Source organism: Perca fluviatilis, chromosome 5 (genome assembly GCF_010015445.1).
Source record: "Perca fluviatilis chromosome 5, GENO_Pfluv_1.0, whole genome shotgun sequence".
Lineage (NCBI taxonomy): Eukaryota > Metazoa > Chordata > Actinopteri > Perciformes > Percidae > Perca > Perca fluviatilis.
In genome coordinates, this window is record NC_053116.1 from 14,031,850 (window position 1) to 14,056,374 (window position 24,525).

The 24,525-nt window shown below is 39.7% G+C and overlaps 1 protein-coding gene across 2 annotated transcripts in view; it reads right to left on the bottom strand.

Annotated features, from left to right (window-relative positions):
* Window positions 1-24,525, bottom strand: part of LOC120558702 (metabotropic glutamate receptor 4-like) — a 232,360-nt gene that overhangs the window by 181,404 nt on the left and 26,431 nt on the right. The window lies entirely within an intron of this gene.

Here is a 24,525-nt window from a genome sequence, read left to right on the forward strand (position 1 = left end):
ATGCAAATAGTAAATGACATGGATGGAATTACATATTACATGTGTATATGTTTTACATTGTGTATGTATGTGTGTGTGTGTGGTAGGGGGGTTTCAACACACCGTTTAATCTGGGGACAAATTAAATATTAATTATATTTCAAAAAGGTAATATTAATGTTTTTTGTCACTCTTGCTATTACTCACTCTACTTTGTGGATAATCATCCTCTGTTTTGGAACTACAGTTCCCCTAATGCTTTGGGAGATGTAAGCTATTACCATTAAAAGTATTCCGAATTAGCAATTAATAGTTCCTGTTTGCAGTGCACCCATGGATCACTTGATGACTTTGATACTGAAAAAAACCTTAAAAAAAGCATGAAGATTCTCAGGCAAGTTGTGGACTTATGAGGTGCGGCTTTTTTTGCTGATCTCTGAGCAAATTTATCAATTTGCAGTAAACAGTGGAAATAGTGATTTCCTCGGGAAATGCAAGTGACAATATACCTATGTGTCATTTGCCTGAGCTATGACTCTGAAAAGGAGTACATATTTTGATGCAAATTGCGGCATGGAGGCGCTAATAGATTTAATACCTTAATTGCACATTCATCTTCTCTCCTGCGCCTCACTGTTTAAAAGGTCCCTGTGCTAGACAATGATCTTAAAAATCACTGCAGATGCATCGTATTCTGACATTACGTCTTTGTGAAACTTTCCTTGTGTGAAGAGTCAATTTCAAAGTAGTGAAGACAAAAACAAAACAAGCATACAAGGGTGCAAGGGCATAGAAAGTGCTTGAAAGAAATGGAAAGCAGAGGGAAAGCAGAGAGTGTGCATAAAGTTTCATAACATGCATTGTAACTCTATATACTAGGCTATCTGCATTCATCCCATCTCCATATAAGATATCAGACAACCACCTCAAAGCTAATACCCTTTTCTCCATTACCCTCTTCCCATTCTCCAGGACACTCTCCATTAGTTTCCTCCACAAGAGCTAGATATATTAGGGTCGATTCATATTCACTCATTAACACTTTCTTCATGCAAAATGCAAATTTCATTAACAAACTAAGTCTGTGTTACTGCCTTGGGCTAACAGGGAAGATGATTCAAGACTTCTGTGGAGAACGTCTCACAGTGAAAATGCAGAATGAGTCAAAACAACTCTTTAAAGAGGTCATAGAGACATACAGTAATAATGAGATTATAGATTCACAAGACTATTTCTTTTGTGTATACTCTATCATATGGTGTCTTTGTTACAAAAAATTATCCCAAATGTGATTTTTTTTCTTTTTTAAATTACCAAATCTATCACTACAAGAGCTAGTCAATAAGTTTATAAAAGTAATAAATAAAAGTAGTAGCTACAGTGCAAGAAATTAAAAAAAAAAGTTAAGTAGAACTAAAAAGTATGATTAGGTTAAAATATTATGTTGCTAAATGATGGATTGTACAAATGTTATTGTAGTACAGTGTGAACTTAGAGTATGAGCATAAATAAAGTACAGTGTGAATATAAGTAGTAGCAGTGAATAAATAACAGATATTGCACATGTAACTGATAAATTATTGTATTAGTTTGAGAGAGACAGAGAGACAGAGACAGAGAGAGAGATAATACATGTTTGTATGAGAGGTAGTGAAGCAATGAACAAGAGGCACTAGCTGAGGCTTTGTGTGTGTCCCACTTTGCTTGAACAAATTTTTCATGTCGCACTACAGTTTACAACATCAACACACAAAAGCACCCTTTGAGCTTTGCTGTTGAGCAGTCGTGCGCGGTAGTTCGTAAGTGTTTGAATCAGGATGTCCTAAATGTGCCAAATGAGACGGACATAAGGAGTGGACAGTATGAAGTATGAATCAGCTACAGTGAAATGCTTTTTATTCAAAAACTAGGCCGAGCAGTCTATTCTTTTTAATCAATGCAGCTGATTATTGTTGCTTATGAATTGCTACTTGTTTGCTTTTTGGTGATCCATGACTCAGAAGGAAACCCTAATATGGATTCACCAGTCTAAACAGCCTTAGTTCAACAATAATGTAGATGTTGAACATGGGACAGTTTCTCACAGTTGCTCCACATGTGGGGTTCCATTTGCCAGGGTTCCCAAGTGAGAATGAATACCACCGATTGAACTGATTGATAGTCAAGCCAAATGATGCTGTGACACTTGTATCCTGCAGATCGATAAACTGCATGGGGAGATGAAGGATTAGACAGACAGGAATGACACATGAAGTCAAATTAAGTTTTTTCTTTTCTTTTCACAATAAAGGCTGAGTTTTAGACTATTCAGAAGTTAATTTAGAGGTACACAACCATTCCTAGGTAGCACTTCCATCTTTTAAGTATTTTAGCATATGGAGTTCCTACACAAAGTGGAAATTAGATTGCTTTTGGTCTGAAGAAACAACAAAGCTAACCGGCAAATTTCTTTCAAGCTAGAATGAAACATTTCTTGTCTGCTGCACAGAAATCAAATAAAGGAAAACTGTGGCAGCTGCCATGTAAAGCTCTCTCTGAATCCAATAAATCGCTCCCCAACAGCGGCACCCTAATAGTCAAGTAATAGCTGGCTAACAGTGCTGAGCACATTTCAGAGTGTGCAGGGGAGATAGTTTTGTCAAAGAAAGCGAATGCTCCAAGAGCACCTGCCTTGGTGGTAACAATAGGGGGGCAAAGACGTATTTGTGAGCATTCACATATTTCAAATCACACATTGAGCTTCTAAGTATAGCCCCGGTTTATCTGCGCTCCTGGAGACAGAAGTGACTGTATGAATATTGCATCCCTCCGGTTGCTGCCACCCTGTCAAAGAGGGTTTCAATGTTGAGACATGCTTGAATGGATAAAGTGGATTTTTTTTTATCATGAGAACACTACCATTCACTTCTCTTTTGAGTTCCTTTACATACAGACGTGGGATGCAGAGGGAAGCTGACTGATCCTGAAAGACTCAAAGGCAACATTATTATTTGAGGAAGAACGAGAGAGAAAAGTCTTTCCTGAAAACTGTAAACATCAGAAAGTGATGTATGATTTTCTCCGCCAGCCAAAGTACCAGTTTAAAATGAGGTTCAAGTGTTCAACGGGGGAATCGGAGCAGGAGGCAGTCTGTTTACAGTGACTTTGTCTCTTTCAGCTGCTAGAACTCAGTTGTTATTTCTACTTTTTCCTCTGGGGCAAAGAGTTACTTCCTGGTAAAAGAAAGCAAGCTGAGTTCTATCAATTTAAAGAGGCACAAATCTCTGCCACATTTTCACTGTTGAACACCTGGACCTGGCACTGTCACTGGTGGAGATAATCATACTGTACATCCCTTTCTGATATGGTGTTTTCAGGACGCGTAGAGCGAGCTCAACACCCTACTGGCACAGTGCTGGTTTGTGCCAAATGGGTGTGTTTTCCACTCCATTTACATTTGGCTGACAAAATGGAACCTGCCACATAGGATGGCCTGAAACAATGGCAAACAGTGGAGACTGGGAAGTCATTTGGTCAATCAGTAATTACAACCCATATTTACGTTTACAGGGGTGGCGCCCTCAAGTGGTTGTAGTAATTAATATGGGAGCAAAGAAGGCAGTAAGGTGACAAATGCTGCATATACGAGGTAGGTTTAGGTGGTGGGCCCAAAAAACACAGGACTTTCACCCAGGAGTTTGTGTCCCGATTGTCTGAAAGTTACTTTATGGAACAAACGAAACTACGTCACGTTTTGTGTCACGTGCGTAATCGGAAGTGAAGTAACGTAACAAATTTTAACCCAAACCGAACTTTTTCTAAACTTAACTAAGCAGTGTTGATGCCTTAACTTAACCAAACTGCGATCTTTCACACCACTAACGACATTTTTAAAACCGCAATCGTTACATTTAGATATGAGGATGGAAACCCATACTGTGGCTTGTATTTCCTGCCAGGGCGCTAATTTATCAAACACTTCTATGGGTCGTATTAGAGGGTAGGAATAAACAACCTATGATCGTGTGGTTTGGAGGACTTGTTGGATATTTATCTGATACTTACTTAGTAACTTGTTAAGTCTATGAAGTGTTGCCACAGCTTGGAGCACCCCACCCGCCACTCTTTGATTATTTTGTTTGATTGTCAGCCAATAGGGATTCACTGTAATACCTGTCACTTGTACTCTTAAGTGGCTTTTCCCACCCCTGTCACCACACAGCATGTGGCATGCTGGCAGGGCCAAATGAAGCACACACTGAGGGATTTGAATGAGTGTGAGGAGGTCACAGCAGCAGGGCCTTAATAACATGTTTCTCTCCCAGTGCACAGAAAAAAGCACTGACGCTCTTGTTTCATTCGTCCTCTGTGCAAGAGCTCAGCTGAACTATTCAGGAATTGTAACCTCTGTTCCTACCCGGTTATATTCATTGCTTTATTGCCTTATTTATAAGTTTAGTGGTTCCTTTTTTCACCAAGATCATGGCTTTTTGTGATTTTATTGATTTTTAATCTTCCTTTTCTGGATATACATACATCTTTTATTTAACTTTTTCTAGAACACCTGCACTCTGCTTGTTGTCTGTGGTGTTTTGTGATGTAAAGTTGACAGGTTGACTGGAGCAAATGGTGGCTGAAAGGGAGCATAGAGACTCATGCTATACTGGAGAGGAAAGGTAAATACATATATACATATATTACCTGTATAATTAATCTAGGCCAATTAAACAACTGTCAGGAAATGACTTTCATACACTCAATAAATCACTTGGTCTATAAGATGTCAAAACAATAGTTGAAAATGTCTCTTGCAGTTTCCTAAAGCCCAAAGTGACGTCTTCTTATGTATTGTTTTGTCTGAGTAACAATCTAAAAGCCAAATATGTTCAGTTTACACATAAACACGGACCACATAACACTAAGAAAAATCACACACAATTGAGAAGCTTGAACCAATCAAAGTTTAGCCGGCTGCTGGCACTAGCATCATATTTACCAGAGATGAGGGCGGTATCAGTCTTCTTGTCTAACCCTCGGCAAGAAAGCGTCTAAGCAGATTTCCCAAAATGTCTAACATTTCCTTTAACCAAGCCGCAATCTTTCCCTAACCTTAACCAAGTGGTTTTGTAGCCTTAAACCTAACAATCAATCAATCAATTTATTAATACATTTTATTTGTCACATGAAATCATACAATTCCAATGAAATGTAACAAACCACAGCCATGATGGGAACACTGGTCTATGAAACTATATAGTGATATTTAAATGTAATTAAAAGGGGAACAGGGTTGCAATAACATAGTTGTGGTTATGAATACCATCCCAAAAATGATGCAACCTGTATCTTTTCCAAAATAATTCCCATTGCACATGCTTCTGTGGATGAGATGTTCTCACAGATTGCATTGCATTGTGGTACAGTAACTCCATGGTACACTATGTTACAGGTCAACATTGATATTGAGCTGCTTGAGCATTAGGCCACACACTCCTTGGCACTCCTATCAAAGGTCCCTGTCAACATCACCCATAACACTTTTCGAGGCACACTTACTTCCTGGCGCTGTCATCTTTCCTTTTCTGTGGTATCATTACTGAAGAACTAGAGAGCAGAGCCCAGCTTGCCTAATGCTATCTGCCAACACTGAAATTTCTCCTCTATTTTGCCATTCATCTCTTTTTAGAGGGATCTATCCAGCTTCAAAGGGTACCCAGTCAGCCTTTGGTCTCATGACATGGATTTAATACCCAGACTACAGATTTTATAAAAGTGATATTTCTGCCCTTCTTCATCTCCTCAAATGTGCATGCTGGGCAGCTTGAGTGTGGCTGAAAGAGCATGTTATGAGTATGCCAAGAGGAGTGGAACTGAGTGTTAAATACAGGAATACAAACAGTGAATCAAAGGGTATTAGGTTGTAAGCTTTGCATCATTGCTAATTGGGTTGCCAGTTCACTCCTTTTAAAATCAGCTATCCCCCCCCCCCCTTTTTCCAAACCTTTTTCTGTGATTTTTTTTTTTTGCAGAAAGTGTCTTGCAAACCATTAGAGAGATACAGTAGAGCCTTGCAGGCAAATAGTGCATGATTGTTACAGTCAAATGATGTTACAGTAGCTTGGAAACAGCATTTGTGTTTCATCCAACTGTGCATAGAATAGAAGCAGTAAAAGCAAGTTGAAGGTTTTCTCGATGCTTAATCTGTGCGTGTGGACTCTTGGCATTCTTCTCTATGTGGCCTTTCCCTTGGAATTTCTCTCTTAATTGATGTTTTTGTAGGAGTTATTCCCTGCACTCAGTTGATGGTTTTAGGTTGATGTGGATGGGTTGTCCTTTTCATTTACTGTTTTATGATCCTGCTATTATGAAGCCTTTCAAGGTTGTAAAACTGTGAATAATGGCTATGCAGATACACTTCACTTTGTGAATACAGAATTTAAAACATCTGACGTTACAATGGCATTTCAAGTCAGTCACAATACATGCATACTGTATATACATCTCTGAGACCAAGTCCAGCACATGGCTTTGTGTCAATGCCCCCTAGCTTAGCCAAAGGGCCTGTCAGCTGTGATCCTGCTGCCATCAGAAGCCTCTGACCTTTTCGTCTGCAGAGGCTGTGACCGCCCTCAGACTTTATAGAAGCAACGTTCAAGGAGCTTTGAATCAGTGACACTGAGGTGCAGCGATTGAAGCTGTTAATGGCCAAATGAGACATGATGATGGCAGCCTGTCCAGCTGTCCATGAATCCCAATGGAGCTCAGTGTCCAAGTCACTTAACATAGTCAGTCCATGCCGCATATTTAGCAATAACTAATGTAAAAAGACATCTTCACACTAATTTCTATTCTGTATTTGTCGTGAAGAAACGTAGTTACAGTTGTAACAAAAACCTTTATGAAAACTGACACATGAATGAATTAATTAATGAATGAATGAATGGACTTGTTTCTCAGATGCTGTTGTCTGTCTTTAGAAGACTACAAATCTATAATGTATTCACAATTTTACACTGATATACATCATATATTTAGAGCTGAAACGATTAGTCAATTAATCAATTAGTTGACTGATTTTGATTATCGGTTAATCATTTTAAAGTAATTTTTTAGGCAAAAATGCCCAACATTCAGTGGTCATCCAGCATCTTAAATGTGAATATTTGGTGTTTTTTCTGAAGCTTTTATGGCAGCAAATTGAATACCTTTGGGATTCGGGCTGTTGGTTAGACAAAACAAGCAATTTCAGAACATAATCTCTAAGTTTTTTCCTATTTTCTGACGTTTTATGGACCAATCAATTCATCGTGGAAACGATCAGCAGATTCATTTAAATGAAAACAATTATTAGTTGGAGTCATACATATACAGTATTAACATCTTGGTTAGGCTTATTTTAGGAGGCACAAGTGAGAGGGATCAACCCCGCATCACCTTTATACCAAAGAAAATTAGGTTTAGCAGCAAATTGTTAAATTACAAAGATCATAGGAATCCACCAATCACAACAAACAACGAAGCAATGTAAAATATAAGAATCTAAATAATATGAGAAAGATATGTTTAAATGTTCCAAGATGTTCTGAATGTGTCCGCTGAACATCGTCAGATGCATTAATGACCAGAGAAAATAGCCTGTATTAATAAAGAACTGCGAGGTTGAGATGACTCATTGCTCTCCCCCTCAGACTGCAATGAAATAGAAAATGTCAATACACAGAAACCGTAGACACTCCGGGCACGGCCTTGTGCCTCCTTTGTGGCTTTCAGCGGCCAACACATTTGATTCCAGGGATCTTCCTGTATAGTCTCGCTGCTGTTTAATCCTGGTGTGAAACTTCAAGGTGTTTGTCTCACCTTACAATTCAGTGTCCTTTGACATACTGGAATTTTTGAAATGCTATGATTCTCTCTCTCTCTCTCTCTCTTTTTTTTTTTTTTTTTTTTTTTTTTTTCTCTGTCACTCTCACTTTCTCTCTCTCTCTTTTTCATTTTCATTTTTCATTTTCATGTTGCTTTATTGGTATGACAAAAAATACATCTGAGTTGCCAAAGCATAAGAACAAACATACATATAAACAACAACAAGGAGTAAATACATCTGATATAATAATACTAGTAAACAGGATAATTATGATATAAATGCAGATACTAAACAAATGCAGTGCATCTCCCTCAAAGGGTACGTTGAAACAATAATATATATATTTAAAAAAAGAATACAAATAAATAAAATAATATAAAAATTGATTATATATACAATTTTCTATTTTCTATTTATTTTGCCTTGTATTGTGGCAGGAGAAGACATCTCTCTCTCTCTCTCTCTCTCTCTCTCTCTCTCTCTCTCTCTCTCTCTCTACAGCATCCATATTTACATGCTTGCTATGCGCATTTGGGTTTTTACAATTGAATACAGCCCATTAATTATTCACCCCTTCCTGCTCAATCACAGCCTCCTTAGTCCTCTTTATCTCTTCCCTCAGTCTCTTTCGTTGATTTCTCCGCAGCAGATAGTGGGAGAGTGCAATCCTCTTTGTAGCAAAGCTTAACATAAACCAAGCTAACTTTGGGTAAGACTGTCCTTTAAGCGAAGCGTGGGACCTGATAATTGTTCCTTTCATCTGTCTTGTTAATTCTTGGATCAAAGAAGATGAGGCAGAGCATGAATGGGACATTGATTGCAAACCACAGCTAAGAGTTGGAGGGGTTAGCAGCCCCACAACACTGCCATCTGTGCTTGGAGATCAAGGCAAAACATTTTTTGTGAAAACTCTATCTCTGTTTCATGTCCTTCTTTGACATTACAGCAAAACTCTCACCGATTGTGAATAAAAGATGCTGAAATACTGTTTCAGCAAACCCCTGTGCAGGCTTCCAGGCCTTGCGTGTGCCTCTGTAGTATTTTTACATAGCTTAATAAAAAAAAAATAGTTCCAGTAATTGTGCTTAAAAATTAATGCAGGTTTTCAGAGCCAGTCTACTGCTAGCATTCATCATGTTCTGACAGCTTCCACTGAAGATTAAGCATTCACCCCCAATGCCAGAGGAAAATAGGGAGGAGCCCCGATGAAAAACAGGGTCATTAACTTGAGGTACCTCAGCGGAAATAGGTGTCTGATTGAGCAATTGGGATTTCTGAGAAGAAAGCTTTGAAAAAGACTTTGATCCATAAAAGGATCATGTAAAAGATTTGTATGAGTATCTTTGTAAAATATGGGACAGCTGGATACTGGGTGATGCTGTGGTAAAGATTAGTACTGGAGCATAATTTGCCTTCTAGTGATGCGCTGATCTTTTGGTTCTGGATGAGAAAAACAAAAGCTGATCACTAAGCCCAACAGGTGCTGTCTGTGTGGTAATCTGAGGTGCATTTGGAATACATTCATTGCACAGCAGTTTATTAGTCTAGTTTGGCAGCAAATCAACTTATTTAGGAGATAAGCTGCTAAAGAGTGAAATGATGACACTTGAAACAAGTACTTTCATTTTTCCACTTTGGCAGAGATGAGTATTCAAATTTATACAGGATTTCAGAAGCATGATCCCTGACTTTGCTGTCAAATATTTATCCTGTTCCGTCTTTTTCTAAGTTGCGTGGGCCTGTCTGAAACTTTTCAGTCTAAGCACCTTGCCAAGCAACAATTTAAACTGGTCCCGTGGATAAAATGATCTGAAGGAGACAATTTGAAACCCTTTTTCAACAAAGTCAACTTCATTTGTTGGATTAGTAGGATTTGTACCTTCATAATTACAGTGCGAACCCCAAGTGAAAACAGTTTACCTGTAAACAATGATGTAATTTCAGGCAACACTAAGAGTGCAGAATCTGTAGGCAGTAGATCAAGATTTTGATATCTAAAGCTTCTTCTAGTTTCCTTTTTTCAGACCACATTTGAGCGGGCTTAGGTTGCATGCATGTAAACAGTCCATATGGAGAGAAAAAGAGGCAGACTGCATTGGCCGAAATTGAATCTCAGAACCCATCGGCTATTGTCTGACGACAAGTTTTCATTTATTCATCTGCATTCATATGCAGATATCTGTTTACAGTGACATTGGGCCATATCTTGCACGCAATTGCCTTTGTACACCGACGCATGTATCATTGTTATTTTGCACCCGACGCACAGCGGACTTTTCCCTCCACAGACGCACGTCGGTAAATTAGGAAATGTATTTGCGCTCCCGGGGGCGGTTCAGCGAAAAGAGGAGGCGTGTTCCGGCGCAAACGTTACCTGGTGCTATTTTGCAGTTTCAGAAAACAATTCCACCACTGACCAGGAAAAACCTGGTCTAAAGTCAGTGGTGCTAGTCTAAAGTCAGTAGCGCGTTATTCAGATGCTATTTTAGGGATGAATGCTTGGCCATAATGTAGTGTGTGCACAACGCGGAAAATATTACTGAAAATGCGCTTCATGTGTTTGGATAGATCAGGAGGCATTTTACAGTACAGTCCTCAAAACGTCGCAGCATTGTTTGTGGCTTGTTGTGTTTTACACATTTCCATGAACCATGGATGTGTTGATGACATAAATGAGAAAATATTAGAGGACGTAAGGAGACGTGATGTTGAACTACGGCAGAATCTGGTCCGGGAGTGGCAATGCGCGATGTGGCGGACGGAGATGGAGTTGGGGGGGAAGGGGGACAACATGAGCATATGGTGCGTTTGGAGGCCCACGCTCCATGGCTGCAGCAATCCTCTCCAGACTTGAGGAGATGCGCCCGAGAGGCCGCAGCAACATCGCCACCCGGCCAAGACGGGCATTTATTACTTTGCCGCATACCGGACAGTTCCAGCTGGCGTGCGCCAGGCAAATCCGCCGTCATAATAGCAATCTGCCATGGAACAAGCGTGCCTGCTCTTAAAGGGAATGTGAGATGACGCTCTGATTGGTTATTTTCAGGTTACGCCCAAACCACACCTAGCTACTTCAGACAAACCCATTTAAGATTTGCGTCGGGCGCAAGAGTCATTTATCCTGCCGGTAAAACCGAAATCCGCCCACAAAGATACTTGCGTTTTGCGTTTCATACTTGTGTTTCAGATCGTTGAAATAGGGCCCATTGTCTCTCAACTTCTATTCCATTCTTGTGTCTCAAGTTGCTAGTCGGACTTGGTGTACAAAAGAGAATTTTTGGCCCGGATAACCGCTAGATACACCAGAACCCCCAGAGGCTTAATCAGACTGGTAGCCAATGGTTTTTGAGATTGGTTCAAGCCTGACTTAGCCAAACAGTAGCTGTATCTTTAGCCTGATGTGGTTCACGTTTGAACACTTTTGGACCTGAAACTATCCAAACGTTTGTGTGCCTTTATGGTGAGTCATGAAATATACATATATTATGTGTTATGATAAACATTTAGTTTGAAAATGTACTTTTGAGTGTGAAGTTAAGCTGAGCATAAATGTCTCTTTTTTAGCTACGCCCCGCTGCATACTCTCACAGTTGCACACAGTCACAGCTGGAGGCTGCACAGTACACTCACGGCTTTATCTGTTGGTCACTGAGCAGCCCTTCTGGAGCTCTTCCCTCTGACTTATTGCTCTTACTACGTCTGAAGGTGAAACCTCGAAAAACAACTTAACCAAGCTGGGACACACCTAGAATTATTGTTGTGAAACATTATTTAATCTGTATTTAAAATATTAAAATGTCTACATAAGCGAGCCCTTTGGTGCATAAATGTAAAACAGTCAATACAGTGAATATTAGTGTTATAGTCAAGTATATCCTAGCATGCAGACAGATTTCCAGTCCTCTAGACAAATGCATTCAGACTTAAATCAAATCTACAGGCAGTTTTGCGTTTCCAGCTCACATAACCTGCATGTCTTTGCAAACTAGACATTTGGTTGTATGATCAACAACACCAATAGTCTATAGTTAGTGGAAATAAAAGATATCCTGTGGAGTTTTGACCACTAGTAGCAACATGGAGCAATGCGATTGTGAGCTGGTCCTGTTTTTGTTTTTATCTTTTGCTCTTAGTCAACAAGGACGCATATGATGCACATTACTGCCAACTAGTATACAAGCTATATGACGTTTATTACACTGATGGCAGAAAATGTCATAAAAACAGCGCTGAAGAGGAAGACTAAAAGCTGATAGAAATAGATGAAAGAATGCAGGTTTGAAAGTATTAAAAACAATCAGCATTACAAATGTTTTATGGAGGAAGGAAATGCATTCATCACATTTGTTAGGCTTCAAGAATACAATGCAATGCATTTGATGGGAAACTTTTAATGTATGGGTAGTTATATACAGAATACTTCTATGTATTACAGCAGAGCAAGCACACATGAGTTCACATTTAGAATAAATGTGCACTGTGAACACTGCAAACCTGTATAAATAAACTGTGGCTACACCCTGGCTTTGTTTCCTAATGTACTGTACTGTATATGCACCGCATGTCTTGTTGCTAATAAAGGTCCTGTCAAGCTCTGTCTATGTTTGCCAGGGGGCTACTTTGCTGTGCCAGTGCATAATTGTACAGGTCTCCCTTGTCAGCACTCCACAGCTCCCTGTGCTCGGCACTGGCATCACAGCAAGAGAACAAGGGTCACAACCACTAGACATATCATTAATCACCGAATCTGGGGGTTTTAGCCTGGGATTATCCGTCCCTAGATGGGCTATGTCAGTTATGGAGTCCCCCGTAGGTGCTGAAGCTAGAGGGAAATGTCAGTCTGGTGGGGCCTGATAGACTCTGCCCTGGTTGAGGCAATCTGCAGAGAGGATAAAAGAGCTGGTACATTGATTTCACTTCAAGAAGCAGGTGGGAGGAAAAGGGAATAGGAGCGAGTCAGAAAAGCCTATAACCTAGCAGTTCATCCCCAGTTGAGGGAAATGTAGTCAGATAAAGTGTGGCAATGCCCATGTGGGTGCAGAATTTTTTTTCGCTCACTTTCTCGTCTCATATGATTACTTCTCTATTTTCATTCATTCACCCAATATTTCTGTAGAATTATGTTTTTAATTGTTTAGCCACTGTACAGTATGTAGAAATGTTTACACATGTAAGCTCACTCTGAGGATTTGTGCCTTCATTTTCATATGGGAGCGACAGTATAACTCCAAGTGAAACAAAAACAGGTGCCATAATAAGGATTACACATATTCAGAGAGAACTGAGGATTAAATTCAGAGCTGCTTTTATTAACATCCTGTTATTTTCTTAATGCAGTCTTCTCAAGGTGCTACTTTTCTACCCATATTTTGTCAATTTCATTTTGTTACTTTACCACTGCAAGGTACAAATGGAAATAACATACACAAAGGGCTGAGGGTGTAATGAAAATATGGTTAAATACTACAATACGGAATAAAGTGTCGTATCTTAATGCCTCTATTATCTGAATGCCCTTAGCTCAGCCAGTTCCCTGTCCGGGGCGTTCCAGCTGGATTCAATAAGTGTCTGGAACAAGGAGAACAGGTGCCCAGTTTTCTGACCCCACCTCCTAAAGAGAGGGGGGTCAACTGCCCCCAAGGCTGTTGTCCTAACCTGCACAGTTAATGGTGCATTAACGAGATGGCAGGTCTTTGAACACATCACGGCTCTCACATTGCCTCTGCATTATTAATGCCAGCACAAAGGGCCTGTTTAATGAGCCAAAACTCTCTCAGTGGATGTTGATTGGGCATGTAATGGGTGTAAAGGCTCAACCTTCTGAATGCATCTACATGTCGGAGATAAGAGTTTTTTTTGGCTGAAATGTTTAAATTTTTTCGGCATTGTCATCTTTATTAACGAAAGTTTTAGACACAGGCAAGTCTGGGAGAGAGACATGGGATGACGTAATAAAGGTCCTGGGTCAGATTAGCCCTATAGGGCAAATATGCTCCATTAACTCCTACTAACTTTTTTATCTAAATGTTAATATTATTTTTAGAGTTACACAAATTAACTATTCCATTATATAGGCAAATATATAATGCAATATTTTATAAAATATATATAATATATGATACATTTTGGGAAATGATTTTATTCGCTTTCTTGCCTAGAGTTAGATGAGAAGGGGCGTCCTCTAGCTCACCCAGTAAGAGCGGGTTCTAATCTGACCTGCTGCCCTTTGCTGCGTGTCATCCCCCATCTCTCTCCCCCTTTCATGTCTATCCACTGTCACTATAATAAAGGGAAAAGCCCCAAAAAATAATCTTCTCATTTCTGTATGGTAAATATGAAGCTTATCTTAAACTAGAGAGCTAGCCTGGCTCTGTAACGTGTTAATTGGTAAGTTTCAGAGGTGCTGGAAGGCAGTTTTGTTTCTGTTTTCTTTGGACAGATCCAGGCGAGCTGTTTCCCCCTCTCCATTCCAGTCTTTATGCTAAGCTAAGCTAGAATCTCGTAGCCTAGAAATGTAGACGCACCCTAGCGCACCCTAGCGCACCCTAGCGCACCCTAGCGGACCCTAGCGGCAGCAAATGTAATTTGCAGCCAGGGTCAGTCTAGCAACTCTCCGTTGGCTTGCGAGCTGGAAAAAACATATTCTGGTCAGGCCAATCACATCGTGTATAGAGTCGGTGGGCGGGCTTAACATAAGGACGGCAAAGTTGCAACGGTTCCGTGTGAATTCCCTGCTACTTGAAAAGAAAGAAGATGGCTGCTGCTGCTGGCGAACAGTGGCCTTTCGAATCGGCTTTGGAAGACTTGGAGATAAGCACTGAAGTCATTCTTAAAAAAGGAAGATGTGTTCGGAGTTTTGCCGACCAGATACGGCAAAAGTTTAATCTATCAACTAGCATTGCTCTGGTTGGCTATGAGTGCAGAGGGAATTTGAAAGATAACCGTTTATCCCGCCCCTCGGATTGAGCCCTGCCAATGGTGAGTTCCCAGACCCAACATCTTGATGTGGGTCTGGCTTGTCAGGCTAAGAATCTCCTGGCTCCAGCTTCATATTTAACAAACAGATATGAAAGCAGTATTGATCTTCTCATTTAACTCCCCGCCAGAAAACGTCAAGCTACTTCTTTCACACAAAATAAAATAAAATGCAGACGGTAAAGGGCCTTTCAGTCACAAAGTGGTTTGTTCTGCGCTTTGCTCGAGCGAAAAAAAAAGGCATGGCTCAAGCCATTGGAAATAATGGGTTTTAGAGGACAGCAGTGCCATTGAGGCCTTTGGTCTGAAAGGCCCATTATAATCACTCTGTTTTGTGTTTACATTTGGTCTGGTGTGTGCATTCCACTCTCATTAAAGTGACATCCAATGTATTCTTTGACATTTATTATACTCATTATCTGTTGGTAAAGAAATATATTTGAGAGAACAGGTCAAATTAACATAACAATTTAGAGCAATTGTGTTACCTGAGTTTACCACTAGCTTCTTGACTGAATATGAGTGAGTCCATTAGACCAAAAGAGAGCTGAAATTACCAGTGTGCATCAACTATCATCAATGTTCATTTTTGATCATTTCTGTCTGGGAGCGTTTTTGAACGTTACTTAACCCACTAACTAGATCAGTGAAAGGAAAAATACCAAATATGTATTGTTTTTTCAGAGGACATCTTACACAACAACATAAGGCTAACAGAATGCCTTATGTTTAAAGCTATAGTGTGTAGTTTCTTTCTCCCCTATAAGGAATTCTAAGTATTGACAACAACAATTCTGTCGGTGCATCCATATGATACGAGCCTTCCGTGATCATGCTTCACCCCCACCCCTCCTCCACGCAGTTGCTACATAGCCAAGGAGGACACGGAGGATTAAAAAAAACATGATGAACTCTTCAGAAGAGGTTTACTTACTTTACTCGAGTTTCTGCGCGCGACGCCGGACGACACCAAATTCTAAACACAGTCATACTGAGAAATACAGAGAGAGTTGTGTGGAGCTGATAGTCTTGATTAGCTTCGTATCAACTCATTTGACAATGGCTTGAATGTAACGGGCGTTCATTATTATAAAAAAGGTTACGCAGTAAAATTTTAGAAGTTAAAACTTTTAATATTTAATATTCATTTTTTAATTAATACTCACACACATATATTTATTTATATTATTTAAAGGTGCTGTAGGTAGGATTGTGAAGATCCAGTACTTAGCCAAAGAACTTGACAACAGTTGACAACAACTTCTCAGTCCCTCCCCCCCTTTCTGCTAGAGCCCAAACGGTATCCTAAGCCCCTCCCCCCACAAGGCAGAATGAAGATGTGTGCATGAGCAGTGATTGACATGCAGTTAGACACCCCCCTGGCCCTGATTGGTGTAAATTTTTAATTAACTGCTTTATGTAGTTCTACTGAAACATAGGGTCAGTTTCAGCAAATATGACAAAGTTAGTTTTATAAGTCTTACCTACTTTAAATAACAAATTTAGAGAAAAGTGCACATAGGCTCTTTAAAAAAAAAAAAGAAATGTCCAGGGAAATGTGCGGTTGATAAACATTCATCACTTGTTACAAGCCTATAGAGAATTCCTGTGTGTGGAGTTTGTACTGTATGTGCATGTTCCTCCATTCATAGCTTTTACCCACACTGTCCCGAATCTGCAGCAATCCATTTTTCGCTGATTAAAACAAGATAGATTTTTTTCATCTGCTGTCAGTGAGTCTTTATATGATGATGTATCTGTGGTCGTAATCATGGCCTACAGCTAAGCAGTTGGTTTTTCAATTTTCTGACGGCACTGGACAATCAAAACAACTAGGTTATCTTTGCTGCTGTTAGGTTAGTAAAACATGATCACAGCAAGGCCAAATAATGTGTGCTGTCTCATTATCTGTGTTGCTCTGACAGGAAAGGTGTAGGAGGGAGAACCACAGGCATTGTAATCACCATCATTGACCAGAATATCAATTGAAGCAGGTCTGCACTTGCCTTTCACGAGGAAACTTCAAGGTGTTTACTTGTTAAGGAACATCACTGCATTGTGCTATTATTCCTTGTTTAAATTCACATGAGCAACTAGAACCGTTTTCCACGTTTGAATTGTATTTTCTGAAATCCAAAATCCCAAGACTCTGTGCACATTATTTCCTAATTTCTTCAAATGATCAGAATTTCTTGCTGGAGCATATTAGCATATTTTGTTTGTCATGCAACATCATTTTAGCAGCATCTGTGCGACAATGCAACAGCTTTGAGTGCAGAACAATAACCATTTTCTTGGGAGAACGTTCCAGTACAATTCAACAAATGAATTCATAACGCAACAATTACTTTGACCGGCTGTTATTATCCTTTCAAATAGCAGCAATGTTGCGACAAAGGTGGCAATTAAGAAACGTTCTCCTTAAAGACCAGGCTACATCTCTGAACAGCTGTAATTACTGCAGAGAATAAACCTGTTCTATCTGTGGTGCTCCTATTAAAGGTCCATGCTGTTGTAACTGCTGTGAGGGCTCGAAAGGTTTCCACATTACAGTAATCACTTTAATTTCCTTACATAATCAGCATAATCAGAGCTCTCTTTAGTTTTTGTGCAACAAGGTTGAAGAAGCAATTATTTGTCATTGGCATGGTAATAAGGCTAACACCATACAGTGAAGCTGCTTTATGAATATAGAATCCGATTTATTGAAAATGTAAGTTCATAGACAACAACCGACAGTAGGCCTGCAACAATTATTACATAATTGTCAATTTTTTTACATGATCGTGGTGTCTTTGTTTAACCGCAAATAATTGCTAACATTAGCTATGGTCTCAAGGCGTATGACAGGTAATTGTTGATTTTGTATAGATAGGCCAAATTGTAATTATATAAGTGATTATCGGTCGGACTTTATATTTTTAGTTGTTGGTACTTGACCCTATACATGTTCAAATGACAAGGGGGGGGGGGGTACAGTTAGAAAAAAGGTTTTATAATAATAATGAGGCGTTATTTACTTCATAGGCTGTGTACCTGTGTCATTACATTATCTGCATCACATTACAGTGATATATAACTACAGATATATCCTGGACTTCATTCTAATCTTAAATTTGACTGAAAGAGACAATTATATTGTTAATTGCAATTATTTTTGAGACAATTAATTGTACAGCAAAATTGTTACAGCTCTAACCGATAGTACATGTGTGTGTAAAAATGCCACTCCTTGCATTGCTCTCTGGCATTTTATTAATGGTCTACTGATGGTATTGAAAGTCTGAGTCAAGACGGGCACAATGACAAAAGAGAAAAACGCTCCAAGCATAGTTGTTCATCTCTTTAAAGTGAGGTTGCTTAGTAATTCACAGCTCTTAATGGTTTCTCTTGTCCTTAAGCATATGGTCCACAGTCATTTTTTCCTCTTTTGTCACTTTCCACTGGACACTGGAATCTCGCCATCAGTCTCCGTGACTGCAGCAGATGGATCAACCATGCTGTGGCAGACACAAACAAACACAAACACTAAACACTTGCTCAGTCAACCAGCACACCTGATAGAAATGCAGCTTGAGAAAACTGTGTGTGTGTGTGTGTGTGTGTGTGTGTGTGTGTGTGTGTGTGTGTGTGTGTGTGTGTGTGTGTGTGTGTGTGTGTGTGTGTGTCTGTGTGTGCATATGTTAGGGGTGTGTGCATCTCTCCCTCTCAGACGATTCAATATAAATCTAGACACACAGTCCACGATCTAATACAAAAACAATAAATACAATCAGAATGATCCACATAATTCTTAGCCCCATGATATTCCTTCCGTAAGCAGTATGCTATGGGTGGCTTCCCCTTTTCTTAGAGCTTTTTGGGAAATGTATTATTATTTTTTATCTGAATTTCATGTGTAATTTGTGTTGAGTCTGTGCTTCTGTATTGGTTTTGTAGTACTGTAAGTTCGTCTTTACACCCCTAGCGTATTTACATCTCACTGGGTAGACCAGCTTTACTGTAATGCCTTCATGATACGATGCAGCATTTGCGATCAAAGTTTCCTCCAAATGGCATATTATGGCATATATTATATTCCACCTTCAGGGTTCTCACATTGACTTGAATAAGTGATTCAGCAGTAAAATCCTTTTTTAATGTGTGGAAATGTGCCTGAACATGGATGTTTGAATATGTACCTGTCTCTGAGGTAACTTTGGCAGATTTGGCAATAAGTGATTGGCATGCAGTCACTTCATCAAAAAGAACCATGGTTATTTAATCTGCACTGGAGGTGATTCTATAACGACTACAAAGACACAAGCGCCTGTATTACATCAACTATAAATTAATACATGAAAGTGCTATAATATACCTATATAAATATAGGTAAAATGACACTATGTAGCATGTGCTGTACCTATCCATATGGGAACTGCATCTTGGAATGAGAAGAAGCAATTACACAATTTCAGTGCTTGGTGATGCCCAAAGGGTTTGGAAATGTGATTTAAACCATGGAACATACATTCAACCATCTGCTCCCCCTCCACAAAGACAACCAACCTTCACTGAAACTTTAATGTTTCATCAGATCGTACTGTATCTGCCTTAGCATGTACTGGAAGAACCCACAGGGATTGTGCCGGGGACTCGCTTTAAATGCTGCAGAAGCACCGTGAGCCTAGCATTGCATGCTATAGCATACTGACATTTGACAGCAGAAATGAGAAGAGCTAATGTACTCACAGTGACATTTCCCTATGGACCTGTCAGATGAACTCTCACAGCCCCTTTAGCTTTTCTCATCTCCAACAGTGCTGCTGGAGTGAGGGTCATGCCCCTGGCTTCCTCCTTATCTGTCACACAGACACGTGAAGATGGAGATTGGCAAACGAGAATAGTATGGAATATGTTGTGATGGATCCTCTGTGTAGTTTTGCCTTGATTTTCAAATGGCTTGCAAATTATGTAAGAGGCACAGAAAAATGCTGCTTTCTATGCACATTGACTGTCAACAACAAAAAAACATCATTTGATCCGGTTACTCTTTCAAGAACTTCTCTGTTGTCAACAAAGTAAAAACACAGACTGTAATTCTTTTGAGCTTTACCAAGTTTCAGTAAGGCTATAAGCTTTGACCCAGAAAATTAAATAGTCACACCACTGTAAAAGCACTATCGCTGTCTCTTTGGGTGACATCAAAGAGGTGTCAAATCATGTGCTCTGGAAGGCCAAGAGTGTGCTGGTTTCATTTAGCCATAGCTACACCAGAGGATGCACGCGCAAAGCTTTCAAGGGATATATATTAGTGGTGCCTGTGGAGAAATTCTAAAAGAAGGAAATCACATTAAAATAAGACGAAGTACTAGTAAATATTAAGGTATTATAAAGGTAATAGTGCACATAAGACTGCTTGTATGGTGAACAGTGATTAAGAGTGAGAAAGAGGGCTTTTATTGGTCTTTGGATCGTCCTAAAAGGAGAAAAAATGGCTGGAGGACCAACAGAAATATGCTCTAAAACCTCAGAGCAACAGGGACCTACAATGGTCCGACAGATTAGATCGTACATAGGTGATATTTGTGGTGGATCTTCTTCTCATTAGGGATGAGTTTGTATTTCTCACCCAAGAAATAAATGAGATAGGTAGGTAGGTAGGTAGATAGATAGATAGATACTTTATTCATCCCGAGGGAAATCTTAGATGCTATTACACCATTAGCACTGTTCCACAGCGTCAATTTATTTCATTACCATAAGATTTGCGCACCTTGTGTTGCCAAACAAGCAGCATTAATCGATATAACACACTTCTCTCTCATGTTGTTGGAATCACTGATGAGACACGCGTCTGCATTGTCAGACAGTCAACATCAATGAACATGTTTATGTCGGCTTGCTGCTATACTGCAGGTGAGAAATCATATGGTCCAAGTCGTGACTCATTTTGATCACCTCCTAACATGAAACTGATAGAACTGTGATGATGTGGGTTGTTGGGTAGCTTACCTGGTAGAGCATGCACCCATATATAGAGGTTTTCTCCTCAGACATGTGGCCCTCTGCTGCATGTCATTCCCCCTCTCTCACCCCTTTCACATCTTCAGCTGGACAAATAAAGGCCTAAAAATGCCCAAAAAATAATCTTAAAAAAAAAGTGTGTCACACAAGATAGCAAGTAAAAATAGTTCAAAGACTATTTCACTACTACTGTTTCCTATTGGCCCAATTTTCACTGTCATTTCAAGTGTTGTATCCAGATAAAATGCAGAGGCTTTTTAATTTACAATATATGCAACGCTTTTTCATGAATGGGTTCATATGATAGGGTACTAAAACGTATGCACATTTATTCGTATGATATCCTACGAAATTAGGCAACCGCCCGGCTGGTCACGTGTCGACCGGTCACATGACAGTTAAGTTTAGCTGTATCTCCAGTAAAGTTTAGCCGAGTCTGTGATGGTGCGCCGTATATTTTCCTGCTTTTTTGTCCTTTGCCAATCACACCTATGATTACTTAATACGTTTTCATGTTGGTTTTGAGCGGTATGCACCCCCACTAGCTTGGAAAACGGTTGATTACTAAATCTAACACCCTCAGGAGGAGGCAGAAAGAAAAGAAAGAGGAAATGGCACAAGTTGATAAACTCTTGGAAGAAAAAGCAATTAAATTTAAGCACTTACCATGAGAGCACAGGTTCACTTAGTTTCAAATGGTTATAATGGCATCACAAGTTCAAACAGTGAATGCTTGTTTGCTTGTCTGTATGTATGTATGTACGTCTGTTTTCTTGTATTTCACTTGCCTCTTAGAATATTTTCCATGTGTACTCATTTGTGCATAAGGTGTCTGTACATACAGAAGAAGGTTCACTTAGTTTTAAGTGGTTATAATGGCATCAGTGAAAGCTTGTTTCTTTGAACTGCTTTAATTTATCATTGTATTTCATCTATTAATTTTATTCTAAAGGTGGAATAAATGCAAGATATTTCAAATGTCAGTGAGTCTCAATCTATTCTGTTGACTTTCCCTATCTGCATTGTTCTATTGGCCAAGCCAAGAGGGTATAGTTTTATAAATCTCAAACTCCATTTAATTTTCAATTCAATTGTATTTCAAGTGCAATATCACCATAATACATGGTATCAGAACACTGTGCAACAGGGAATTCAGTAAAAGTTAGGATAAAAAATACATTAAAATTGCGGGTGTATATGTACATAAAAATGAAATAAAAAGTGGTACAAGGGTAAAAACAAAAAAGGGAGAAGAAGTCGTAATGATGGTCCATAATGTTTGGAAAAAATAAATGGTGATAGAGCTGGCTTTTCTGACATACAACGGAAGGTTATTCCAGGTACGGTGCTTGATAAGAAAAGGCACGGTGGCCTGCCGATATCTTTTTGACCCTAGGAATTTCTAAAAGGTTGGTACCCAGGGAGCGGAGTGGTCGTGCGGGGGTATAAGGGTTAATCAGTTCGGCTAGGTATAAGGGTGCAAGGCCATTCAGCTATTTGTAGGTTAAAAGGAGGATTTTAAAATCTGCTCTTGTCTGTATGGGTAGCCAGTGGAGTGAGGTTAAGACAGGAGTTATGTGGTCATATCTCCTGGTCCTTGTCAATACCCTGGCTGCTGCATTTTGGACGTGCTGCAGGCTTCTAAGTGAACATGCAGGGAGGCTGGAAAACAGGGCATTGCAGTAGTCTAGCCTAGAAGACACAAAGGCATGAATCAGAGTTTCTGCATCGCACTTTGTTAAAATCGATTTTATATTTACAATGTTGCTCAGATGGTAGAAAGCAGTTTTTGTAACAGACTTAATGTAGTCTCGGAAGTTGAGCTGAGAGTCAAAAATAAAACCAAGGTTTTGCTCTCAGTGATGATTAATGGTTAGAAACGTGTTGCCGTATAAACCTGCAAATCAATGGCGTGTCGGTTTTAAAAAATATTGAGAAGGTGTTAAAAATGGTATTAAAAGGTATTGAATTTACCTCTGTGATTTCTTTATATACCCTGAGTCCCCTTAAAGCGTAACTCTCGCCAAAATGCAACCTAGGGTCTTTTTATGAATGTACCCGAGTCAACCTTTCGTTTAAATTCGCATAATTAGGACGGAATCGCCACTTTTAAGATTTACCGTATTTTTGTTTTTCGGTCAAATGGCCTTTTGAATGGGAGTGCTAGGGGAACTTTTATGCTAGCCTCAAAATAGCTATTTTTAAAACCTTAAGAAGGTTCGACACAACATGAAACACTGAAATACTCGAAGTATCACCAGGGGCTCTACACCTTAACAAAAGCATTGACAACATTGTTTGTGTACCCAGAGTTTACTAAAAAGAAAGGTTTTGAACAACTCACCGTAGCTCGTTGTTTGCGGCCGCTACCACCTCGGCAGTCAAAACGAGTCGATATCCGAATGCGAATGAACGGACTCCATATGAGGCTCCTTTTACTAGAAATAACCCGTGCATTTCTATGGAACTAAGCTTTAGGAGCTTTCCATCTTTACTCTCCTCCCTGTCATGTTGCATTCGGAAATCAGTTGTTTTTGACTGATAAAATGGCTGTGGCCGGAAACAACAAGAGCTACAGTGAGTTGTTCAAAACCTTTCTTTTTAGTAAACCATGTTGTCAATGCTTTTGTTAAGGTGTAGAGCCCCTGGTGATACTTCGAGCAAAGTTTGATGTTGTGGGGAGCCTTCTTAGTGTTTTAAAAATAGCTATTTTGGGGCTAGCATAAAAGTGCCCCTAGCACTCCCGTTCAAAAGGTAATTTGACCGCAAAAAGAAAATACGGTAAATCTTAAAAGTGGCGATTCCATCCTAAATATGCTTTTAAACGAAAGTTTGACTCGGGTACATTCACAAAAAGACCCTAGGTTGCAAGTCTTGTGTTTTCCCCGGGACACAAACTCTGCTCGTTTCTTCAAAGCCTTATGCTATATGACCCACCCATCCACCCTGACCTCCTCCTTACGGACCAGAGCAGTCTTATACAGCGGCAGTCGATGTGTTGGTTGCATACAGCAATAAATACGTGGAATACATAGTGCATTACTTTTCGTAGCTATATGTTCATTACAAATCTGAGTGCAATCAGTCTTGGTCGTTCAGGGCTACATGGAATCAGGATCAGCCCTACTTCGGTCCAGATGGTCCAGAAGGTGTTTGCTTACTGTCACATACGCCTGAAGAAAAGTAATTTGTGCACTTAAGCAGTTTACATCCATGGTTACAACAATAACAGTTAGCTTGCTAATAGCTACCCATAAACTAACATGGGTGAATCTCATTTATGGACTATAAGCAACACATTCAAGCCCTCTCTCATACACACACCGATCATTCAGTGGTAGAACTGATCAGGGATCAGATAAACGGTTCAACAGCTTGGTGCACTTAACGTGTAACCAAATGTTTTATCACCGGAGCCACTTTGTCCTGTCGCTTTAACGAGACAGAGAAGAACGGTGGCTAATTTCAGAGTCACTGACTTCAGCTGTCATCATTACAGAGGACAGACATTTTTTAATATCCGATTGCAATCCAAACACATGAAGTGAAGTGTAAATGGGGTCTTTGATGAGAAGTGTCTATTGTTGTTCATTGTGATTTAGTGCCTCCGTCCAGGCCCGGATTATCCATAAGGGCACTTGGGCCAGTGCCCAGGGGCACCAACCATTCACAACCAGTGGTGGGGCACCACATGACGCAAGCTTTAACAATATTTTCCGTAA